The sequence below is a fragment of the Apium graveolens genome, chromosome 1 (genome assembly GCF_009905375.1).
Source record: "Apium graveolens cultivar Ventura chromosome 1, ASM990537v1, whole genome shotgun sequence".
NCBI lineage: Eukaryota > Viridiplantae > Streptophyta > Magnoliopsida > Apiales > Apiaceae > Apium > Apium graveolens.
The window spans coordinates 150,225,440-150,249,568 of NC_133647.1; the positions used below are offsets into that span (position 1 = coordinate 150,225,440).

Genomic DNA, 24,129 nt, shown 5'->3' on the forward strand with positions numbered 1-24,129 from the left:
ATTACTAAACAATATGCCACGTTGGGGTGGACTATATTATTTTTCATAGCTAAGTGTATACCATCATCAAATCTTAAATTATTCGAAATCTATGGAACTTGGTACGCCATGATGGGTGGCGTGTATACCTTCCAATAATCGTAATTTTGCCTTGAATAGAATACTGCAATTCGATATTCATCAATGGTTTGATTTCCAGGTAGTGGAGGAGTCACATCGGTCTCGCTTAAAACCCACAGCCTTACAAGTTCGATGAACCCGTTTTTGACAAAATCGCCCCAAATCAGAAATAAAGAAAATCCGTATTTATTCCCTTTAAAATTTATTAATTTAAGAAGTTTGTTCTAGTAATTTTATAACATTCTAGACACCATAAATTACATGCCACGATGGGTGACGTATATATAATTTATATTCGTCTTTATGTTAAATTACCTACAACCAATAATGGAGACCATGGGATTTAATTTCATATTAGTTCCCTCTCCCACTTAGAATTTTTTTTTATTAAAATTGAGGAATTTTAAAATTAAATGGGGCCCTATGTTGTTATAATTATGTCTAATCATGCATTCAAAATACACACATAATTTTAGCAACATATAACATTTAATTAAAGCAATAAATAAATTTTATGTCCATGTCGTCCTAATTAAGTTAAACATGCAATTTTAAAAGAATTACACACATAATTAATGACACACATAATCAATAAATTAAAGCAATAATTAAAATTTAATGGAAAAAATTAAAATAAATTTTCCACTATTATGGCCCTTGAAAAAAAAATCCAGCTCTCAAAAAAAAATCTGCCCCAAGTGCGCCCCGACGCCCCCAGTAGCCCCAGCAGCCCCAGCAGTCCCAGCTGCCGCAGCAGCCCCAGCAGTCCCAGCTGCCGCAGCGCGCGCGCCTGTTGCTTTTCTGTGCGTTTTGTTTTGATTTTGTTTGATCCAAACATCAACAGCAGCCCCTTGTAATCGCATAGCGGAACAAAAAACTACCGGAATTGATTTCCGATCGCACATAACTATTACAAAATACCCGGAACAATTACAAAAAAAATAGATCTAATACAAAACTAATTTTGTAAAATCTATTCTAACACGATCAACCCTCGTGTAAATTACAACCACGATTAAACCACGTGGAAACCAAAACAAAAATTAACGATTAATCCACGTGGGATCCAAACACATAATTAAAATTTACATGGCCATAATAGTGGATTAACAACCTGCATCAAAACCAATACAAGCAAAACACTATATACACGCATATATAATTACGACATGGACATTATATCATAAAATGTAGAACCCATTACCAGGCTCTGATACCAATTGTTGGGAACCACGGACTTAGGGCGTTACTACGTTTTATGATAAAGATTACGAAAAGAGGATTACCTTGTTAATGGTTGATTCCACGCTCTTCTATTGTATTCCCAAATTCCCTTGAGCGAAGTGTGGCCTCCGTCTTCTCAAGTTATCCTCTCTTCTTGCTCCTTGGTGGCTACAATATGTTTTCACACAATTCCAAGAAAGAAGAGAATAAGAATATATATATATATGCTACAATAGGGACCATGGATAATTAGGTTGGGCCTTCTAATTACATCTTGAGCCTAGCCCAATGTAATTAAATATTAATTCAATCCACTAAAGAATTAATATTTGCACTACCTTTCCTAATACCGTAATTTAATTAATTCGGTTCCAATATTATTTTCTTATTAAATTCCCCATGTTTAAAATATCATATGTCCATTAATTAAATAAATTATTGATAATTTATTTAATTAATATCTTTTATCCTTGATCATCCACTCAACCTTTATTTAATTATGCCAGAATAAATTCCACCTGCAGGGTTTCACATAATTAAAATCTTTTTGAGCTTTCAAGGGGACATCATTAACCTGAATATTATCAGGACATGGATTCCTTCAATAAATAATATCCACCATGTATATAATTCCATCACCCAAAATATAATGATATAATTCAAAAGAATTATTTCACATATAAATCAAAGCATGTAAATAATATACACGTGTCAATTACTATTTCCGGATTAAGAACCTAAGCATTAATAATAACATAGAATCTTAGTTCTCCTTCTTAATCAGTATTAAGGGAACAATTCTAAATTTGATCATGTTCAATATACACAAAGTATACTAGTATTATTTATTAGTCAATATAAACTAATCTAAATAATACTACAGCCATACCAGTGGATTGTCCAACACCACCTGTGCTGTGAACCTTATTATATTATATAACCGTATTTAACAATCTAATATTCTGTATCTCATTTGATACTAGATTGTTCACAATATATAATATTAGACAACATGTAAACATTCAAATGATTCTCAAATAAACTGGCCAGAAATAAATGTACATACTTCAAATAAATATTTTCAGTATACACTAACAATTCTAGCATAACATAGTTTCTAAAATTGTAGTACCTATCAGAAACCAGCATATAGAGCATATTAACAAGAGCTGAAGTTATTGCATAAAAATTACTAATTTCCCAGAGAAAACCTTGATAAAGGCATCACTGAGAAAACTCCATTCTTTCCTAAGGCCTTTTCTCTTAATACTGCCTAAACTAGTAGAATCAAGGGAATAACCTATGGAATCTAACATGCTAGATACATCATTATCAGTGTGTGGTGTCATGGCATTGTTTCCAGGTAATTTATAACAGGACTGTATATCATTAGAGTTGATACAGTAATCCTTACCTTTGAGAGAGAATGAGATGGTCATATCAGTGGGGTTGAACTCAGCAGTTGTCCAAATCTCCTCAACTACCTCACACTAAATCATTGGGGCTTTCAGCATTGCATAGCTCAGTTTGCAGTTCTTAATGAAATCCATCATCTTGTGATAATCTGAGTGGGCTTCATTCTTTTCCACCAAAGCTACGAAATTGTTTTTCTCATAGACAAACCCAGATTGGGACATTATCTTTACTACTCATGCCATTGTTGTGGGTAGAAGTTGCAGAGAAAAGTTGAGAGTTTTGGGAGAGAAAGAGAGTAAAAGCTTTTGAAAATTCAAGAAAGCGTAAAGTGAAAATAAGAATTCAAAGGGGCTTTTATACTTTCTCAAATTAAAACATAAAGAGAATGATTAAACAATATTTTTTAAGTAAATTACAGCCGTTTGAGAATAAAAGAAAAACTATATGTATTCTAAAAACGGCCTTTAATACAAATACATACAACTGTATATATATATATATATATATATGTATCAACAGTTAAGAAAATAGAATCAACGACTGTGACTCACTCAAAACGATTGATGTGACAGTTCAACGGATGAGGTAAATGGTCATCCGTTGAAGATTAACACAGTTTTATCCGTTGAAGGATAAAATTTCCAGAAATGTATTTGTCTTTCAACGGAAAATGAACATTCGTTGATGGAACAACTTTGGCTTTCAACGGATAGAAAATATCCATTGATAGGATAAACTTTACTTAAAGCCAATTTTGCTCTTGCAACAAATTCATTTCAGGTTGCATAACAAATTACAATTAGGACATGAATTTAGGAATAATTAAGCATACCTAGCTCACTTACCAATCTTGTGAATATTGATTCATCAAGTGGCTTGGTAAATATGTCTGCAATTTGTTTTTCACTTGGAACAAAATGAAGTTCCACTTTACCATTCATCACATGTTCCCTTATGAAGTGGTACTTGATATCAATGTGCTTGGTTCTTGAATGCTGCACTGGATTTTCAGTAATGACAATAGCACTTGTGTTGTCACAGAATATTGAAAATTTTATCAATATTTAGCCCATAGTCAAATAGTTGATTCCTCATCCATAATATCTGTGCACAACAACTACTAGCAGCAATGTACTCAGTCTCAGCTACCATGACACAAGCTTATTCCCTAGAAATTGACATGTGCCAGTTGTACTTTTCCTGTCTATTTTGCAACCTGCATAATCTGCATCTGAGTAGCCAATTAGATTAAAACCAGACTCTCTAGGGTACCAACTTCCTAGATTTGGAGTCCCTTTGAGATATCTGAAAATTCTTTTAATAGCAACTAAGTGAGATTCTCTAGGATCAGCTTGAAATCTAGCACAAAGACATGTAGAAAACATTATATCAGGTCTACTAGTAGTTAAATATAGAAGTGATCCAACCATGCCTCTATAGCTTGTAATGTCCACAGATTTTTCAGCCTTGTTTAATTCAAGCTTAGTGGCAGTAGCCATGGGAGTTTTTGCAGATGAACATTCCATTAAGTCAAACTTCTTTAAAAGATCATAAATATATTTAGTTTGACTAATGAAAATTCCATCACTAACTTGTTTAACTTGTAAACCAAGAAAATAAGTTAGCTCTCCCATCATGTTCATCTCATATTTACTTTGCATTAAATTAGCAAACTTTTTACAAAGTTTATCATCTGTAGAACCAAATATAATATCATCTACATAAATTTGAACAAGTATAGTAGAGCCATTAACATTTCTAAAGAAAAGAGTTTTGTCAACAGTACTTCTAGTGAAGTGATTATCTAGAAGAAATTTTGACAAAGTCTCATACCAGGCTCTAGGTGCTTGCTTTAGTCCATAGAGTGCTTTCAATAGATAATACACATAGTCTGGAAAATTTGGATCTTCAAACCCTAGAGGTTGACTCACATAGACTTCTTCCTCCAATTCTCCATTCAGAAATGCACTCTTGACATCCATTTGATATACTTTGAAATTGGCATGGGCTGCATAGGCAAGAAAAATTCTGATGGCTTCAAGTCTTGCAACATGAGCAAATGTCTCATCAAAACCTATACCCTCTTATTGAGAGTAGCCTTTGGAAACCAACCTAGCTTTATTCCTTATGACAATGCCATTTTCATCCATCTTAATTCTGAATACCCATTTTATGTCAATAGAACTTTTGTTCTTTGGCTTGGGTACCAGCTTCCATACTTTGTTCCTCTCAAATTGGTTTAGCTCCTCTTGCATAACTACAACCCAATCTGGATCCAATAGAGCTTCTTCCACTCTCTTAGGTTCCTCCTATGATAGAAAACTACTGTATAGACATTCATCTTGAGTAGCCCTTCTAGTTTGCACCTTAGATGTTGCATCACCAATGATTAGTTCAAAGGGATGATTCTTGGTCCATTTCCTTTGAGGTGGTAGATTAGCTCTAGATGACGTGGCCTCAGTGTTGTCATGATGTGAGATAGAGTGTTGATTAGTTGAAACTCCCCCTGAGTTATTGGTCCTTTGCAAGGAACTGGGAGTTCTATCAACTGATGATGTAATTTGATTATCCGTTGATGAACTATGATCAACGGATGCTCCATTATGTACTTCAACGGATGATGCACTTTGTCTTTCAACGGATGCTGAGTTATGACTTTCAACTGATGCAGCATTTTGTACATTATCCAAAGGCAAATTTTGAATCCTTTTTGAAGTGTCTTCTCCATCATTCTCATCTTCACTATCATCACAATATATCTCAATGTTGTCAAATTTGAGTCCTTCATGGTGTCCCTCATCTGTTAGTCCATCAATCTTTTTATCATCAAACACAACATGCACAGATTCTATAACAATGTTGGTTCTTAGATTGTAGACCCTATATGATTTTCCAGCAGAATAACCAACAAATATCGCTTCATCAGCCTTTACATCAAACTTACCTTTGTGATCAGGTTGGTTCCTTAGAATGTAGCATTTGCAACCAAAGACATGAAGGAAGTTTAAGGTTGGTTTTCTTCTCTTGAACAATTGATAGGGAGTCATGCCTTTTTCCTGATTAATTAGAGAAATATTCTGAGCGTAACATGCACAGTTAACAGCCTCAGCCCAAAAATATGTTGGGAGTTTTGACTCTTCAAGCATTGTTCTTGCAGCTTCAATTAGTGATCTGTTCTTCCTTTCCACCACACCATTTTGTTGTGGAGTCCTTGAAGCTGAAAACTCATGCATGATCCCATTTTCTTCACAGAACAACCTCATGGTAAAATTCCTGAACTCAGTTCCATTGTCACTCCTGATATTCCTTACTTTGAAATCTGGATGGTTGTTGACTTGCTTGATATGATTGATAATGATTTCACTAACTTCATCCTTTGATCCAAGAAAATAGGTCCATGAAAACTTTAAGAAGTCATCTATAATCACTAGGAAATATCTTTTCCTTGAAATTGACAATACATTGACTGGTCCAAAAAGATCCATGTGTAGCAGTTGTAATGGTTCATCAATTGCTGATTCAAGCTTCTTACTAAATGATGCTCTCTTTTGCTTTCCTTTCTGACAAGCATCACACAGTCCATCCCTTGAGAATTCCACTAGAGGCATTCCTCTAACTAAGTCCTTTTTGACTAGATCATTCATTGTCTTGAAATTCAAATGGGCAGCTTCTTGTGCCATAGCCAACTTTCATCTTGACTTGCTTTGCTGAAAAGACAAGTGATTGATTCTGCATCTGTAGAGTTGAAGTCAACCAAGTACACATTCCCTTTTCTAACTCCAGTTAGGACCACTTTGTTGTCCTTCTTACTGATAACAACACAGGCTACAGAATTGAAGGAAACAGTATTTTCTCTGTCACATAGTTGACTGATGCTCAATAGATTGTGTTTGAGACCATCAACTAATGTAACTTCATCAATGATGACATTTTTCTTTGAAATCAAGCCATATCCCATAGTGAACCCTTTGCTGTCATCTCCAAAGGTTATGCTAGGGCCAGCTCTCTCCTTAAACTCTGTGAGTAGGGTGAAATCTCCTGTCATGTGCCTTGAACAACCACTTTCCAAGTACCATAGATTCCTTCTTTTTCCCTGCACACAACAAAATCAAATCAAGTTGATTTTGGTACCCAAGTTTCCTTGGGTCCATCCTTGTTAGTCTTTTTCCTAGACTTCATACTTCTTGCACCTTTTGACTTAGGTAACTTTAAGTCAACCTTGGTCTCAGATGTAGTTGGTTGAAGTGTAGGGTTAGTCACAGAATCATTTAGCACATTTGGTTGAATTTGATAAGGCATAGATTGTGCAAACATGTTATTCCACATAGGCATGTTGTATGGCATTTGAGGCATACTAAATGCAGCAAAATAAGGATTATTAACACATGGCATGTTTGCAAAATGTGCATGAGAATTCTGCTGAGACAGAACAGGCATGGCATGCAATGGTGACATAGACATGTTAGGCATGGAAGGAGTTAAAGGCCTGGGAGCATTCTTAACAGATTTACAGTTAACAGATAGATGATTAACACTACTACAATGCACATAACTTTTTCTAGGAGCATACTTACCAGGTATGTAGTTGTTGTGTTTGTTATTCCCTACCTTCCCATTTCTATTGGATTTTCTTTTAATTTCCTTTTTATCCTCAACCAACTTAAGCCTATTCTTCAACTGGTCTAAAGTCATGTGTCCTATATTCACCTTACTAGCATCTTTGGATGTGCTAGCTTCTTCTTTGACAAAGTTCTTGGAAGTTGAACCAAACTTCTTACTGAGATTTTTTAAATTATCCTTTTTAGAATCATTTGCCTGTTTCAACTGATCAGCCTTCAACGGATGCTCCTTTTCTTACTTCAACGGATGACTTTCATCATCCGTTGATAGTCCATCAGTCAATTCCATTTCCTTTTTATTTTTCATCTAGGCATTCTCACAGAAGGATTCAATTCCTTGAACTTTGGTAATTTGAGCACTAACATCCCTAGATGTTTTCCAGGCCTTGATTACCTCTTGCTCATGTTCTAGTTGTTTAGAAAGGATTTCTATTTTCTTAACAGACTCTTCTAGTTCACTCTCAACAAATAAGCATTTAATTTTAATCTTTTCAAGCTCAATTACCTTACCCTCTAACATAACATTCCTATCACTTAAAAAACAGATTATTCTCTTTAATTCTCATGTTCTCTTTAGTCAGTGATTTAAGTGAAACACGTAAGTGATACAATTCAGTAGACATATCATTTATAGCTTCATTGCATTCATCTTTAGAAAGATGAGAGAGGTCAGTAGTGATTACCTGGTTGCTTGATGAACTAGTTTCATTCTCATCAGGATTAGCCATTAGGGCTAGGTTGACATACTCCATATCATCATCTTCATTGGCTCCATTAGCTGCCCAGTCACTTTCCTGAGTCAGAAAAGCCCTTTCCTTTTGTTTGAGCAATTCGAAATATTTCTTTTTGTAATCTACTTGCTCAAATTTCTTCATTTCAGAAGTTGGCTTTTGGCACTCACTTGCAAAGTGTCCACTTGTGCCATAGTTATAACACTTGAACTTAGACTTGTCCACCATGTTCTTGTTTGGCTTAGTGGCTCTAAAGTTTTTCTTGAATTTCATCTTTGCAAATCTTCTGGATAGAAAGGCCATATGTTCATCAACATCATCAGAGATATCTTGACCGGAATTGTCTTCAACCTCAGCTGCTTGCTCCTTTCCCTTGCTTGATTCTGATTTGCTTGTGCCAATTTTGAGACTTGGCATTGTCTTTTCTTCATTCCTGGCTTCATTTCTCTCATTTTCAGCTACAAGTGCAATTGATCCACCTTTTCTCTTTCCCTTCTCCAAAAGCTCATCTTGCTCCATCTCAAGTTCATAGGTCTTCAAAATTCCATATAATCTTTCAGGTGTGAAGTCCTTATAATCTTGAGAATTCCTTAGTAAAACAGTCATAGGCTTCCATTCCTCTGGTAGAGACCTTAGAAATTTTAAGTTGGAATCCTTGACTTGGTACACTCTGCCATACAGCTTCAATCCATTCAATAGTTTCTAAAATCTATTGAAAGTATCATTTAATTATTCTCCTTCTTCAGAATGAAAATATTTATATTGTTGAATAAGAAGCTGCATTTTGTTTTCTCTAACTTGCTCAGTACCTTCACAGATAAGTTGTACAGTATCCCAAATTTCCTTATCAGAGAGGCTGTTAATGAAATTATCAAACATATCTTTGTCTAGGCTATTAAACAGAATGTTCATGGCCTTCTTGTCCTTGTGAACCTCTTCAATATCTTCAGGAGTCCATTCGGCTCTTGGCTTGGGAATAGACTGTCCAACAACAACTGTGGCAGTAGCAGCTGTGGCCACTTTATGAGGGATGTGAGGACCATTCTCAATGCAGTTTATGTAGCTTTCATCTTGAGAGAGAAGATGTAGATGCATCTTCACTTTCCAGTGATGATAATTATCTTTTTCCAAGATTGGAATCTTCACTCCAATACCCTTCTTACTCATGATGTTAGTAGAATAGATCTTTAAACTCTTTGTATGTTAAGAGCTTACTCTGATATCAATTGTTATTCCCAAGGAACTAACAATGAGATTTATAGAAGGGGGGTTGAATGTAAATCTCAAAACTTTTTCAAGTTTAGATCAGTTTCAAAAGCTAAGTGTATGATGAACAGATGTGTGTGAATTGCTTTAAGCAAGTGCAGACAGATGTATATTCAAAACACAAAAGTAAAGAACACAAAGGCTTTAAAAACTTTTCTGGTGGATTTGTTGTTCCACCAGAGATGTGTATTTCAGAAAATCTGTGATACAAATAATTGTTCACAGCTGCTTCCTAGTACAAACTAGATGATTTTCTGTCTGAATTTTTCTAAACAGCTCTTGAAAATTCACACCTAATTACTAGCTGTAACTTGGTTTATATATCACCAAGTATATCAAGTGAAGACAAAGATAAAATACTATTATAAAACAGTTATTCACATGTTTCTTCTTCATTTCTCTGTCCAATGTAATCTAAGATAATCTGTGAATCTTTGAATACTTCCTTGTTTGCACCAGAATGGAAATGCTACTTTTTCTTGATTCCTCCAAGAGGCTACCACATTCCAATTGTCTCTGTCAACCCATGTGCCTCTGCCAGCTTATGAATTGTCACTATCAACTGCTATGGAACTGAGCATCCATTGAAGCTTTCATCCGTTGATGGCTTTATCCGTTAATGCTCTTATCCATTGATGCTTTAGCAGTTGAAGCTTTATCCGTTGATGCACTCATTCGTTGATGGATGTTATCCGTTGAAGCTTTAAAGACATCCGTTGAGGCTTTGTTTCTCATCCGTTGAAGGTCTTTAATTTATCAGTTGATACTACTTCATTTATACAAAATTACAAGGCATCAAATATTTACAATTAGCCCTCCTATTTGCATATCCACTTGTAGTCAACATGACTTATAATTTCCTACAACTTCTAAGAATTATAACTCATTTACAAAGACTGAAATGTGCTACAATACTAAACTTATTTCTAAGTAAAGCTACTTCATCAACGGATAGCCAAAGTGGTCTTATCCGTTGAGGCTATCCGTTGAGACTACAAACACTAGATTTCTACTTAAGTGTTTTGTTTAACTTATCATGAAACTAATACACATATATTCCTAACAAAACTTAACTATCTTCCATACCTGGCAAGGCATTGTGCCGAAAAGTACCGACAGGTCAATTGTTCCAACCACTTTTACCTCATTACCCGTGAAGCCATAAAAAGGTGAATGGGTATTTTCTAGCCTTCTGTCCCCGGTATCCATTCGCGCTAAGGCGTGATGATATAGAATGTCGACGGAACTACCATTATCGACGAGGATCTTTTTTACTGTATCGGTGCCGATTTTGGCAGTGATAACCAGCGCATCTCGATGTCCTCTTATGATATTTGGAGCATAATCTTCATCCGAGAAGGATATGACAAGAGATGGAGATGGTTTGTATTTCTTGGGACATGGGGGATTAACATTACAAACCTCTCGGGCGTACGACTTACGGGAGTTGTTTGACATGCCTCCGGCGGCGTAACCCCCGAAAATTACATCGACTATTCTGTCATCTTGTCTTTGCTGAGTCTGGCCCTGTCCTTCGATGTAATGGACGAAAAGGCCTTTTCTGATTTTGGATTCAATGAGGTTGCTTAATTGGTAGCATTATTTAGTAGTGTGTCCCATATCTTCATGATAGTCACAATATCGAGAGCTTGGAGGACGTCCTGGCTTCATCGGCCTCGGGGGTCGAAAGTCAGATTTTGTCTTTAAAATTGCCAATATTGTTGCTTTGTCGACTGTGAGTTTGGTAAACTCTTTGTCTTTTCTGTCACGGGGATGCCATTTTCTATCTGAGATGGACCGTCGTTGATATTCTTGACTTCTCGGGCTTCGAAACTCCTCCTTTCCAACATCCCTTCTCGGTGATGAACGTCGAGGGGATTTGGAGTCATATCTCTGAGATCTCGGGATCCGGGGGCTATGAGTTCTTGTCCTGTCATACTTGTATTAGAGCGTCGGGGAGATCTTATGCATCCCACTGCTTCTTGGAGTGTCATTCGATGTTCGACAATCTGAAAAGCCGCATGAAGATGTTGAGGATGTTTTTCTATGAGCTCTTCTAGCAGAATGCCATGTCAGCTTCCATCATTGCCTGCTGCTAAATAGTTTACTGCCAAAGGCTCTTCTAGGTCTGTTATTTCGGGATATAGCCTGACGAAAGCGACCTAAATAGCTGCTCAAGGATTCGCTAGGCCTTTGACGCATCGTAATCAAAGATGTTGTGATCTTACCCCCTTTGTAGTTGCTTGAAAATCTTGTTTGAAATTTAGTCTCCAATGTAGTCCAGGAGTCGATTGACCTAGATGGGAGATTGTTATACCACGTAGGGACGTGCCCTATAAGCATGTAAAGAAGAATTGGCAACGGGCGACTTCTGAGTGTCCGTAGAATGTCATTCGACCGTCAAAGGTGTTAAGAAATCTCGATGGGTCAGTTGATCCATCAAATTGATCGAGCGCCAGAGTTTTTAGAACCTGTCTATCTTAGCTTTTTCAATGCTTCGAGATAAGGGGCTTTCCACCGGGGCTTCAAATCTTGACTTCGTTTTAACTAAGTCACGCAACTGAGCCATATCTTCCTGCATTTTGAGGAACTCCTCCTGTGATATCGAGTCTGTTGACATCGACCCTTGCGGGGTACCCCCTGAAGAAACTATCCTGGGGCGTCGAGGTCTGGAATATATAGACTCGGTGGATACTTCCTTCTCATCATAATGGTAATCTTCATCATCCTCCGGCAGCTCCACATACCCATGCTCTTCATCACCCCCTTCCTTAATCAACGCCTGTTTCAACTCCTGCTGCAAACACTGAATTTCTCTTATTTTCTCTAGTTTTGCTTCCAGTCTTTTGGTTTCAGCCTCTAACATCTTAAGTTCTTCATCTGAACCTTCCGTACCCTCTATCTCCTGCTCCCGCAGAAGCTTCTTCTGTTTCAACTTCTGCAAATGCAACCTAGCATCACTGGAGAGCACCTGCTTTCCTTTTTCCGTTAGAACACGAGAACGAGTGTCTTTAGTGACTCTCCTTTTATGTTTAACAAGGGGTTTCTGTATCTGAGAGCCCTCAGGTGGGGGGTTTATCCTCCACTGGAAACAGCCGTCTTGCCTTGAGGGTCGATGGTGCTTTCTCTTTTTCTGCTGGATTAACATGTTCTGATTTTTGGACAGTTTGGATCTCAGCGGTGTTTACACATTTCTCTGCATCTTCTTCTTCAATAATCATGTTGGAGTATCAAATTTTAGAGCTCCTTCTAGCGCCAAATGATGACCCTAAATATGAGCCATGTTTATGTGAGGAACAATACTCTTTATTGATACTTCTTTTTTCCCTCCCTCTAAGTAGGACAATTAGTCTCTATTTATAGGGAACCCTTAATGGGTTTTTTACCTTTACAATTGGGCCTCTATTGGGCTTTTTATTACAAGGTTATATCTTAAAATTCCTGTTTATGGTCCTTCCTCTTTATTCTTTATTCTCGGGCCCAACAAAGTAATATCTCTTAGGTCTCAAAATACAATTTTTTTTTGACTTTTTAAGAGTGTATAAAAGTCATAGTTCGACATATTTTTTTCGGGTTAAATATCAAAGTGGTCACTCAACTGAAGGGCATATATCATTTTAATCATCAAACTTAACGAGGTATCATTTGGATCACTAAAGTCATAATGAATATCAAACGGATACCTCAAAATATGTGCTCGAGAATTAAAATTTATTTTATGGAATTCTAAATATTTTTCTTAAATCCTGTTATAACCAAATGAAAAGTTATGAATTCGTAGTATTTTAGATGATTTTGTGTGATTTTTAGAAATTTATCTACTAATTATTTTATTTAAATAAATAAAATAACTACAAAATTAAAAATAAATAGTACACAAATTTTTAAAAATCTTACTATATTATATAAAATAATAGAATTCATACATTTTCATTTGGTTGTAATAGGATTCAAAAAAAATATATAGAACTCCATTAAATAAATTTTAATTCTTATGCACATATTTTGAGGTATATGTTTGATATTTATTATGACTTTAGTGATTCAAATGATATCCACTAAATTTGATGATTAAACTAATATATGGCTTTTAGTTGAGTGACCACTTTGATATTTAACCCTATTTTTTTCTAAAATTAATTTTTTTGAATGAAAATTGAATATATATACTTTTGTTAAAAAAAGTTTTTTTTTATGAAGCTATCATTTTATTCAGCTTAAACTTAAAGTCAGAGCAATTTATATTTTAGGTTCGGACGGAGAGAGTAAAATCGAGTCATATATATTAGAGAATGAATATCTTGGTGTGCTAATGTGCAAATAAATTATAGAGGGGAATCCAATGAATAAAATCTCTCTCTTTCTTGAATATTAATATTGGTTAGTAATGACAAAAATAGTGTATTTCTATCTTTTTCAAGTTTTGTTGCCCATATTTTCAGAGAAACAAAGTTTCGTTCCGTATAAGACAATTGGTAAATCATATATAAATATTGGATCCAATCTTATCAATTTTATATATTAAGCTTGCTGATTATTTCGCTTCATTTATAATTATTGTTACGTTGCCCACTTGATCACTTAAAATAGCATTAGCTCTTCTAACAACCATGATCAGTGCGAGATTTTTTTTTATTTAGTTGACTCCAAAATTAAAAATTGCATTGCCACACCCATGATCCTTAAAAATTCAAAAAAGTATAATTTTCAATTTTATCAAACTGTTTTACCGAAGTGCTATAACTGACAATTTCAAACGGAACGTTAGTAGAAAGAGTTTATGTATTATTTTTAAAATATGTATGTCTACAATAATATGAATATGTACCCCTGTAGCAACTCCAGTAATAGATATCAGTGCTGCCAACATCACGCGACACAATAATATAATAAGACATAGCATCTTTATTTGCAATTTAGTGAAGTTATAGAGATGTCATTAGGCTGTGGAGCTCGCATGGGGGCGTCAGATGCTCTTGATGGAGTATATATACCAATGACAACTTTGATTTAATATAGTTATTATCGAACAACTACTACCTCTCAAACTCTCTCACACATTTTTCATGGAAAAACAAGAGCCCATGGTTTTCACAGTGAAAAGACGGTCACCTGAGCTAATATGTCCCGCCAAACCAACCCCGCACGAGTACAAACTCCTCTCCGACATAGATGATCAAGAGGGTCTTCGTGTCCCAACTCCTCCTATCCTTCAATTTTACCGAATGAAAAACGATGTGCTAAATATGGACCCCGTAAAGGTCATTAGGGATGCACTTTCCAAAACTCTTGTATTTTACTACCCTCTTGCTGGCCGCCTGCGGGAAGGTGCTGGACGTAAGCTTGGCGTAGAATGCACCGGAGAAGGAGTGATGTTCGTTGAAGCCGATGCAGATGTTACGCTTAACCAATTTGGTGATACTGACACACTTCAACCCCGTTTCCGTGTTTCGAGGAGTTTCTTTTTGATATACCTGCCTCTACTGGAGTTGTTGATTGCCCTCTCCTCTACATTCAGGTTGTTGAGTTTACTCTATTTTAGTTCAGCTTTGCAATTTTGAAAGTTGCATGCTACGGACACCAATTTTTATCAATTTTGCAAGTTATTTACATCAGTGTACAATTTATTTCTGACTCCATTTGATAATAAATGCAGGTAACTCGGCTGAGGTGCGGAGGATTCATCCTTGCCTCGCAGATTAACCATACAATGTGTGATGCTACCGGACTTGTGCAATTTCTGACTGCTATAGGTGAAATTGCTAGAGGTGTAAGTGCCCCTTCTGTTCTTCCAGTGTGGCAGAGAGAACTACTTAATGCAAGGGATCCACCCCGTGTTACGTGCACACATCCTCAGTTTGATGAGGTAGCTGATCTAATCAACATAAATCTTGATAACATAATTAGTCGTTCGTTTTTCTTTGGTCCCCCTGAGATTCGTGCCCTCCGTCAACTGGTTCCCCCTGAGTTTGGCAAGTATTCTTCCTTTGATCTTCTCGCAGCTTTCTTATGACGGTGTTGCATTCGCTCCCTACAGCTTGACCCTGAAGAAGAGGTGCGCATTTGTATTCTTGTCAATGCACGTGAAAAATTTAATCCTCCTCTCCTGCCTGTGGGATACTATGGTAATGCATTTGTCAGCCCAACGGCTGTGACAACAGCGGGAAAGCTTTGTCAAAATTCGATTGGATATGGATTGAAACTGTGAAAACAATCTACGATTAATACAAATAATCAAACAAGTGTGTGCGTGAGTAAACGAAATCAAACGGAGGAAGAAAAGATATAAACAAAAAGAGATCCTCGAGTCCAGTTGAAACTGTCTCCTTAAAGCTATTTCGCCTCTCACCGTATGTGCGAGTCGATAGCCTCCCAGGATAAAACGAGGTAGCGGCGGCGTTACGGATAACGAGCACCTTCAGCGAGCTTGAACGGGCACGAAACTATCACCGAGAGAGAGAGATTTGTGTTTAGAGGCGAATATGTTTTTGGTGTGTCTAACCCTAACGCCTTAGAGGTGTTTATATAGGTGTAGATAGACTTGTGCGCTACTCTTTTCCATAATTAAATATCATTAATTATGGAATCGGTGTAATACTTGCAAGCTACTCTATTCCATAAATAATCTGAAACAGAATCAGATTAAATATATCAAGACATACACCATATCAATTAATCTGAAACAAAATCAAATTAATTTATGCCATAATATTTGAGCCAAATTCTAATGGAAAATAATAATTTCCATTATTAAGAGAATATCATCATATCTTACACATCTTTTAGTCATAATGCTCAAAAATATGACTTACCAATATGGGACTTATACCCATATTTTCCAACAATCCCCCACATGGGTGAGATTGGTGATCTTAGTAGCACACACCAGACAGACAGACAGACAGACACGGAGTTTGACTTGGTGATAGTTTCTTCGATCAGATATAGCATACGATAGGTAGAGAATGCTCCTTGAACCTTCGCTCGAGTAAGCATACCGACTTTACTGGTAGACAGTAGACGTGCTTGTCCTTGAACTGTTCGACCGTTTATGTAAACGATGATATACTTATCACTATATCGTTTCTGACTCGTTCAGCTCTCATGAGTATGTCCATTTTGGCCATGGAACATCGTCCTGGTTCTGCAGAAGTTTCTAAAGAATTGTGCCTCGCAATTCTCCTTTGAAGCGGCCCCACTTCTCTCCCACATAGGTGATCTTTATCTTATAGAGTAACCCGCGTTTACTCAACTGAATTCCATGCGTTCACTCCTGAGCTCCATGTATTCATCAAAGATCATTAAAGGCTCAAAGCTTAACCTCGTACCTTACGGGTCTCACTGTTTCCTCATCATAGGAACAGGCCAGGGGTTACCCCCACAGTGATTTGGTCATCATGATTTAGTTGTCCCATTGAACCAAGTTCTTGGGATCTCCAGTCAGCAATGGTTGGGTGTCCACCATGATGCCGTTAAGCAATAGGCTTAAGGCCCATCCCTCTCGATGATTTCTCAACCACTTCTCTTGATAACCCTTTGGTTAGTGGATCCGCGATATTATCCTTTGACGGTATATAGTCAATAGTGATAATTCCGGTTGAGATCAATTGTCTAATGGAACTGTGTCGTCGTCGTATATGACGAGACTTTCCATTATACATCGTGCTCTGTGCTCTGCCAATAGCGGATTGACTATCGCAGTGAATCCCTATTGCAGTTACAGGCTTTGGCCATCTTGGAATATCCTCCAAAAATTGACGTAGATATTCAGCCTCTTCAGCGCATTTATCTAGTGCCACAAACTCAGCTTCCATCGTGGAATGAGTTATCACCGTTTGTTTTGAGGATTTCCATGATATTGCCGCTCCAGCTAATGTAAACACATAGCCACTCGTAGACTTAAGTGCTTTCTTGCTAGATATCCAATTTGCGTCAGTATATCCTTCTAATACTGCTGGGTATCTACCATAGTGCAGTCCATAGTCTCGAGTTCCCCTCAAGTACCTTAGTACCCTTATAATCGCTTTCCAGTGATCAGCTCCCGGATTACTCGTAAACCTACTCAACTTGCTAATTGAGTATGCAATGTCTGGTCTTGTACAACTCATGAGGTACATCAGACTACCAATTATCCTCGAGTATTCCAATTGGGAAACAGCTACACCTTTGTTCTTGGATAGGTGCAAAGTCATATCCACAGGTGTCCTAGCTTTCTCAAAGTCATCCTTAAGAAACTTCTCAAGGATCTTGTCAACATAATGTGGTTGACTTAATGCGAGACCCTCTGATGTTCTAGAAATTTGAATTCCCAGAATTACATTTGCTAGTCCCATATCTTTCATGTCGAACCTTGATTTCAACATGTCCTTTGTAGATTTGATAACTTTATCATTGCTTCCAGCAATAAGTAGATCATCTACATATAGTGTTATCATGACATAGCCATTGTCATTCTCCTTGACATAGCTGTTCTCGTTATCCTTGTAATAGGCACAACTATCACATTCATTGATTTTGAAACCATTGGCCAGCACGACCTCATCAAATTTTTCATGCCATTTCATAGGCGCTTGTTTCAAACCATACAATGATTTCACCAATCTACACACTTTCCTTTCTTGTCCTGGGACAACAAACCCTTCAGGTTGTTCCATATAGATTTCTTCATCTATGTCTCCATTTAGGAAAGCTGTTTTCACATCCATTTGATGTACAGTTAGATCACGCATTGCAGCAATAGCAAACATCATCCTTATGGACGTTATTCTCGTTACAGGAGAATATGTATCAAAGTAATCAAGGCCTTTTTGTTGCTTGTATCCTTTAATTACAAGTCTGGCCTTATACTTATCAATAGTGCCATCAGTTTTCAACTTCTTCTTGAAAACCCACTTGCTACCTAATGGTTTGCAACCAGTTGGCAAGTCCACTAATTCCCAAGTATGATTTTGCATAATTGAATCAACTTCATTCTTGATGGCCTCTTTCCACATAGGCCCATCAGGTGAGGTAACCGCCTCCTTATAAGTTTTTGGGTCACCTTCTTCGAGCAAATAGGTCATAAAATCAGACCCATAGGATTTCTCCGTTCGTTGTCTTTTGCTCCTTCTCACTACCCCCACATTTTCGTCTTCACTTTCGTCACTCTCATTATCGTCATCTACAGACTCATGAGATCGTTTAGACGTCGTAGGTTGTTGGTTTCCTGGATTACAGGGAAACATCGTCTCAAAAAATGAGGCATTCCTTGATTCCATAATGGTATTCTTTTGAATATCAGGAATCTTGGATTCATGAACAAGAAACCGATATGCAGTGCTGTGTGGAGGATATCCGATGAAGACACAATCCACAGTCTTAGGACCTATCTTCACCTTCTTCGGTGTAGGGATCAGTACCTTTGCAAGGCACCCCCACACTTTCAGGTGTTGGTAACTTGGTTTCTTTTTCTTCCACATTTCATAAGGACTTACATCCTTATTCTTGCGCATCGTAATATTTGAAATATTATTTGCGCTTAAGATGGCTTCTCCCCACATCGATTGTGGGAGCCCAGAGCTTAACAACATCGCATTCATCATCTCTTTCAGAGTGCGATTCTTCCTTTCAGCCACACCATTTGACTGAGGGGAGTATGGTGCAGTGACCTCATGGATTATACCATGTTGTGAATAGAATTCCCCAAACGGTTCAACATATTCACCTCCACGATCACTTCGTATCGTTTTGATTTTCTCAGTTTGTTGTGTCTCAACTTCTTCCTTATAGATTTTAAATTTATCTATAGCTTCGTCTTTGCTTTTCAACAAATATACATAGCAGTATTTTGTACAATCATCAATGAATGTAATAAAATACTTGTTTCCTCCTCTTGTTGGAGCGAATTTTAAATCACATATGTCGCTATGTATTAGGTCTAGCACTTTGGTGTTCCTTTCCACACGTTTAAATGATGATCTCGTTAATTTTGCCTCAACACAAGTCTCACACTTATGTTTTGGATCGATAGTAAGTTTAGGTATGTATTCTTTTGCACTTAAACGTCGTAAAGTGTCATAATTTACATGTCCTAATCTAGCATGCCATAAATTAGGAGACTCAAGCAAGTAAGCAGAAGAATTCTTCATTTCATTATCGTCCTTAACGGACATTACATTGAGCTTAAAAAGCCCATCAGTTAAATAACCCTTGCCTACAAACATACCACTCTTAGACAAAATAACTTTATCTGACTCTATTACAATGCGAAAGCCATGCTTATTCAACAGAGAACCAGACACAAGGTTCTTGCGAATATCAGGCACATAAAGTACATTCTTCAAAGTCAGATTCTTCCCAGAGGTCATCTTCAGGATCACCGTGCCTTCACCCTCAATGGTAGAAGTTGCTGAATTCCCCATGTAGAGTTTCTCACCAGCATCGGAAGCTTTGAGGCTAGAGAAAACCGCCTTGTCTGAGCAAACATGCCTAGTAGCACCAGTATCAATCCACCATTCACGTGGATTAGAACCGACCAGGTTCACTTCAGAGACCGTAGCACATAGGTCTATGTCACCCATCTCCTTGGAGATATTCTCTACCATGTTTGCTTCTTTCTTCTTGTTGGGCTTCTTGGGCTTCTTGCAGTCAGAAGACCTATGACCAACTTTATCACAGTTGTAGCACTTCCCTTGAAATTTCGACTTCGAAATCCCTCCCTTGGGTGCCAGCTTTGCCCCTTTACCAGAATTAGCCTTCTTGGGCTTGGAGCTTTGAGCATGCTCCACCATGTTTGCCTTCTCAGTGGCAGCGTTAACTTTCTTCTCGGACCCTCTGTTGTCTTCTTCAATACGAAGTCTAACAATAAGATCCTCCATAGACATCTCCTTTCGCTTGTGCTTAAGGTAGTTCTTGAAATCTTTCCATCCAGGTGGAAGCTTTTCAATAACAGCAGCAACTTGGAAAGACTCACTTATGACCATTCCCTCAGCATGAATGTCATGAATGATCACCTGCAGTTCCTGCACCTGACTGACCACAGTCTTAGAGTCTGCCATCTTATAATCAAGAAAGCGGCCAACAATCCACTTCTTTGCCCCAGCGTCCTCGGTTTTATACTTATGGTCAAGTGACTCCCATAAGACCTTAGCTGTTGGCTTCGCGCTATATACGTTATACAACGAGTCAGACAAACAATTTAACACATAGTTCCGACAGATGTAGTCGGAGTGCTTCCAAGCATCAGCAGCATACACAGTCTGCATGTTACTCTCAGCAGTGAGCAACGGTGGTTCTTCCTTAAGGAAGCGATCCATATGCAACGTGGTCAGATAAAAGTGCATCTTTTGTTGCCAACGTTTGAAGTTCGTTCCGTTGAACTTCTCAGGTTTTTCAGCATGTGCAGCAGGCACAGTTGGCATAACAGGTGCAGCAGGCACCACGGGTGGAACAGATGGTACGTGCGTCTGTACTACAGGTGTATGCACACCAGTAGGCACCGCAGGTATGATCGGAGGAGTGAATCCTGCCGATATCTGTCCAAGAGGAACACTAAACTGTCCAATGACAGTGTGTCCCACAGGCACATGTCCCGAAGGCACATGTCCAACAGGCGTTTGACCCCCATCAGATCGTACGATCCGTGCGTTAGGGTTAATCGGCTGCTGGTGAACCCCATCAGATCCAGTGATCTGTGCGTTGGGATCAGCCGTCATGTTCATCGAATCGTTCATAGTTTGGTTCTCCATCGATCTGTTACTCAACAAAACAAGCAGATACAGATGTATCAGTCACAGATGTATATAAAAAAAATAGCTTTAAGATTGTGAAAACAATCTACGATTAATACAAATAATCAAACAAGTGTGTGCGTGAGTAAACGAAATCAAACGGAGGAAGAAAAGATATAAACAAAAAGAGATCCTCGAGTCCAGTTGAAACTGTCTCCTTAAAGCTATTTCGCCTCTCACCGTATGTGCGAGTCGATAGCCTCCCAGGATAAAACGAGGTAGCGGCGGCGTTACGGATAACGAGCACCTTCAGCGAGCTTGAACGGGCACGAAACTATCACCGAGAGAGAGAGATTTGTGTTTAGAGGCGAATATGTTTTTGGTGTGTCTAACCCTAACGCCTTAGAGGTGTTTATATAGGTGTAGATAGACTTGTGCGCTACTCTTTTCCATAATTAAATATCATTAATTATGGAATCGGTGTAATACTTGCAAGCTACTCTATTCCATAAATAATCTGAAACAGAATCAGATTAAATATATCAAGACATACACCATATCAATTAATCTGAAACAAAATCAAATTAATTTATGCCATAATATTTGAGCCAAATTCTAATGGAAAATAATAATTTCCATTATTAAGAGAATATCATCATATCTCACACATCTTTTAGTCATAATGCTCAAAAATATGACTTACCAATATGGGACTTATACCCATATTTTCCAACAGAAACTTGTACAGAAAGCAAAAGAAGATGTAACAGAAGAGTACATCAAGTCTTTGGCTGACCTAATGGTTTTAAATGGGCGGCCTCATTACAGTATCGGAGCACGAATTTTTACGGTGTTAGACGTGAGACATGCCGGATTTCAAGAAGTTGATTATGGATGGGGAAGGCCGGCTTATGGTGGCCCCGTCAGAGGTCATGTGATGGTGAATTCTTTCGTATCAGTCGAGAACAAAAAGGGTGAGAATGGAATTTTGGTGCCAATTTACTTGCCATCACGTGCAATGGAATGTTTTGCAGTGGAACTTGGGAGCATGTTGAAAAACAATGATCAATTGCTGATCGATGATAATTTACATCTTATCAAATCAACACTCTAGAGTTCTGGAGCACTTGGGTGAGCCTGGAAAATGAAAAAGATGTTTGCAAAAACAAACTGAAACTTATCTATCATCCGTTTTTCCACTGTGCACACGTTAGAAGTTTAGTTGTAACGCAAAAATAATGATGGACACTCTGTCCACTAAAACACCCATGTACTATTTATTTATGCAAGTTATTATTATATATTTCTGTGTTTCTAATAATGTAGAGTGAGGTGATATTTGCTAGGTGTGAAGCATATTAAATTTTTGTGATTTCTCAATAATACATAATATTATATACAATATTTTCTTGTATTAGGAAGTTTACGAGATAGGGAGTGCCCCCGAGGACTTCAAATATTTTAACATAGTTGTTTTACATATTCTCTTCTCAATAACATGATGTCAAGTTTTCTAAGTGTAAAAATATAGGTAAATGTTATTTTCAGAGTATTTTTTTTGTTTTCATAGCAATAGAATGCGAAATTACCAAATTACCCTTATATTAATCTTTTCGGAGGATGTTTATTGTAAATGCAGGGAGGGCAGTTTTGTATTTTCACTCAGTTTTTGCTCAAAAACAAAAAACTTGCTCTGGAAATAATATTTCCCAAAATATATGTGCGGGGTCTTAAAAGTAAAATACTAGAAAATCAACTAATGCAAAGTACACACCAATTATATGAATGTGTTATAAACCTTGACTTAAAATATTAGTTATATTTAATGTAGGGGAAGTATAGGAGAATAGATATGTTTAATGTAGAGGAAGTATAGGAGAATAGAAGATATAAAGAGAAAGTTGTATTACAAAACTTGCTCGATTAGTTGAATTATATTTTATTAGCTAAATGAGTTATTTATAGTAGTTGATTTACAAGTCTTACTAATTAAGCTATTCAAATCTTCTTCATTAAGTATTACAAAACTTTCTCGGTAAGTTTTACAAGTCTCCCTCGATAAGTTTTTTACTTAAGAAGTTGTACAAGTCTTCCTCACTAAGATTTGCGAGACTTCCTCGATACGCTTTGACAATCACTTTATATTTATTCAAATATTTTAACACTCCCCCTTAATTGTCAAATGTGAGTTATTGCAAAGATTGACTGCCTCGTTAAAATCTTGCAAGAAAAAACCCAGTGGGATAAAAACCTTGACGAAGGAAAAAAAGTACAGCCTCCCCCTGAATTATATGTCTCACATTTTGACATTTTGATTTAGCAAACTTTTTAACCTCCGCATACTCATATTATTTCTCAGCTTCTCAAATATTGATGTAGGTAGTGACTTTGTAAGTATATCTGCCAAATTATCGCATGAGCGAACTTGTTGGACATAAATATCACCATTTTTTTGAAGTTCACGAGTGTGGAAGAATTTTGGCATCTCATTTAATATATCCTTCCTTAAGTTGTTTAATACATACCGAGTTATCCTCGAATAAAATTGTAGGACTGACTGAAATACTTGATAATCCACATGATTTTTAAATATATTGAATGACCGACCTTAGCCAAATACATTCTCTGCTTGCTTCATGAATTGCTAGTAACTCTGTGTGGTTTGATGAAGTTGCAGCCATAGTCTGTTTTGTAAACTTCCAAGAGATAGCAGTATCACAATATGTAAATAGGTAACCTGTTTGTGATCGCCCAAAGTGAGGATCTGACATGTATCCAGTATCTGCATATCCAACTAGCCTTGATCTTGAATTGTTTGGGAAGAATAGTCCAAGATCGATTGTCCCTCGAAGATATCTGAATATATGTTTTATTCAATCCCAATGCCTTTTAGTATGGTCAGAACTAAATCTTGCCAACAGGTTCACTGCAAATGCAATATCATGACGTGTGTTGTTTGTAAAATACATAAGAGCGCCAATTGCACTGAGATATGGAATTTCAGGTCCAAGAGCCTCTTTATCTTGTTTTCTAGGATGGAAATGA

At 37.2% G+C, this 24,129-nt stretch overlaps 1 pseudogene; it reads left to right on the forward strand.

The window, feature by feature from the left end:
- The first annotated feature begins 14,304 nt into the window (after window positions 1-14,304).
- Window positions 14,305-22,431, forward strand: LOC141668134 (benzyl alcohol O-benzoyltransferase-like; annotated as a pseudogene).
- Window positions 22,432-24,129: the final 1,698 nt, after the last annotated feature.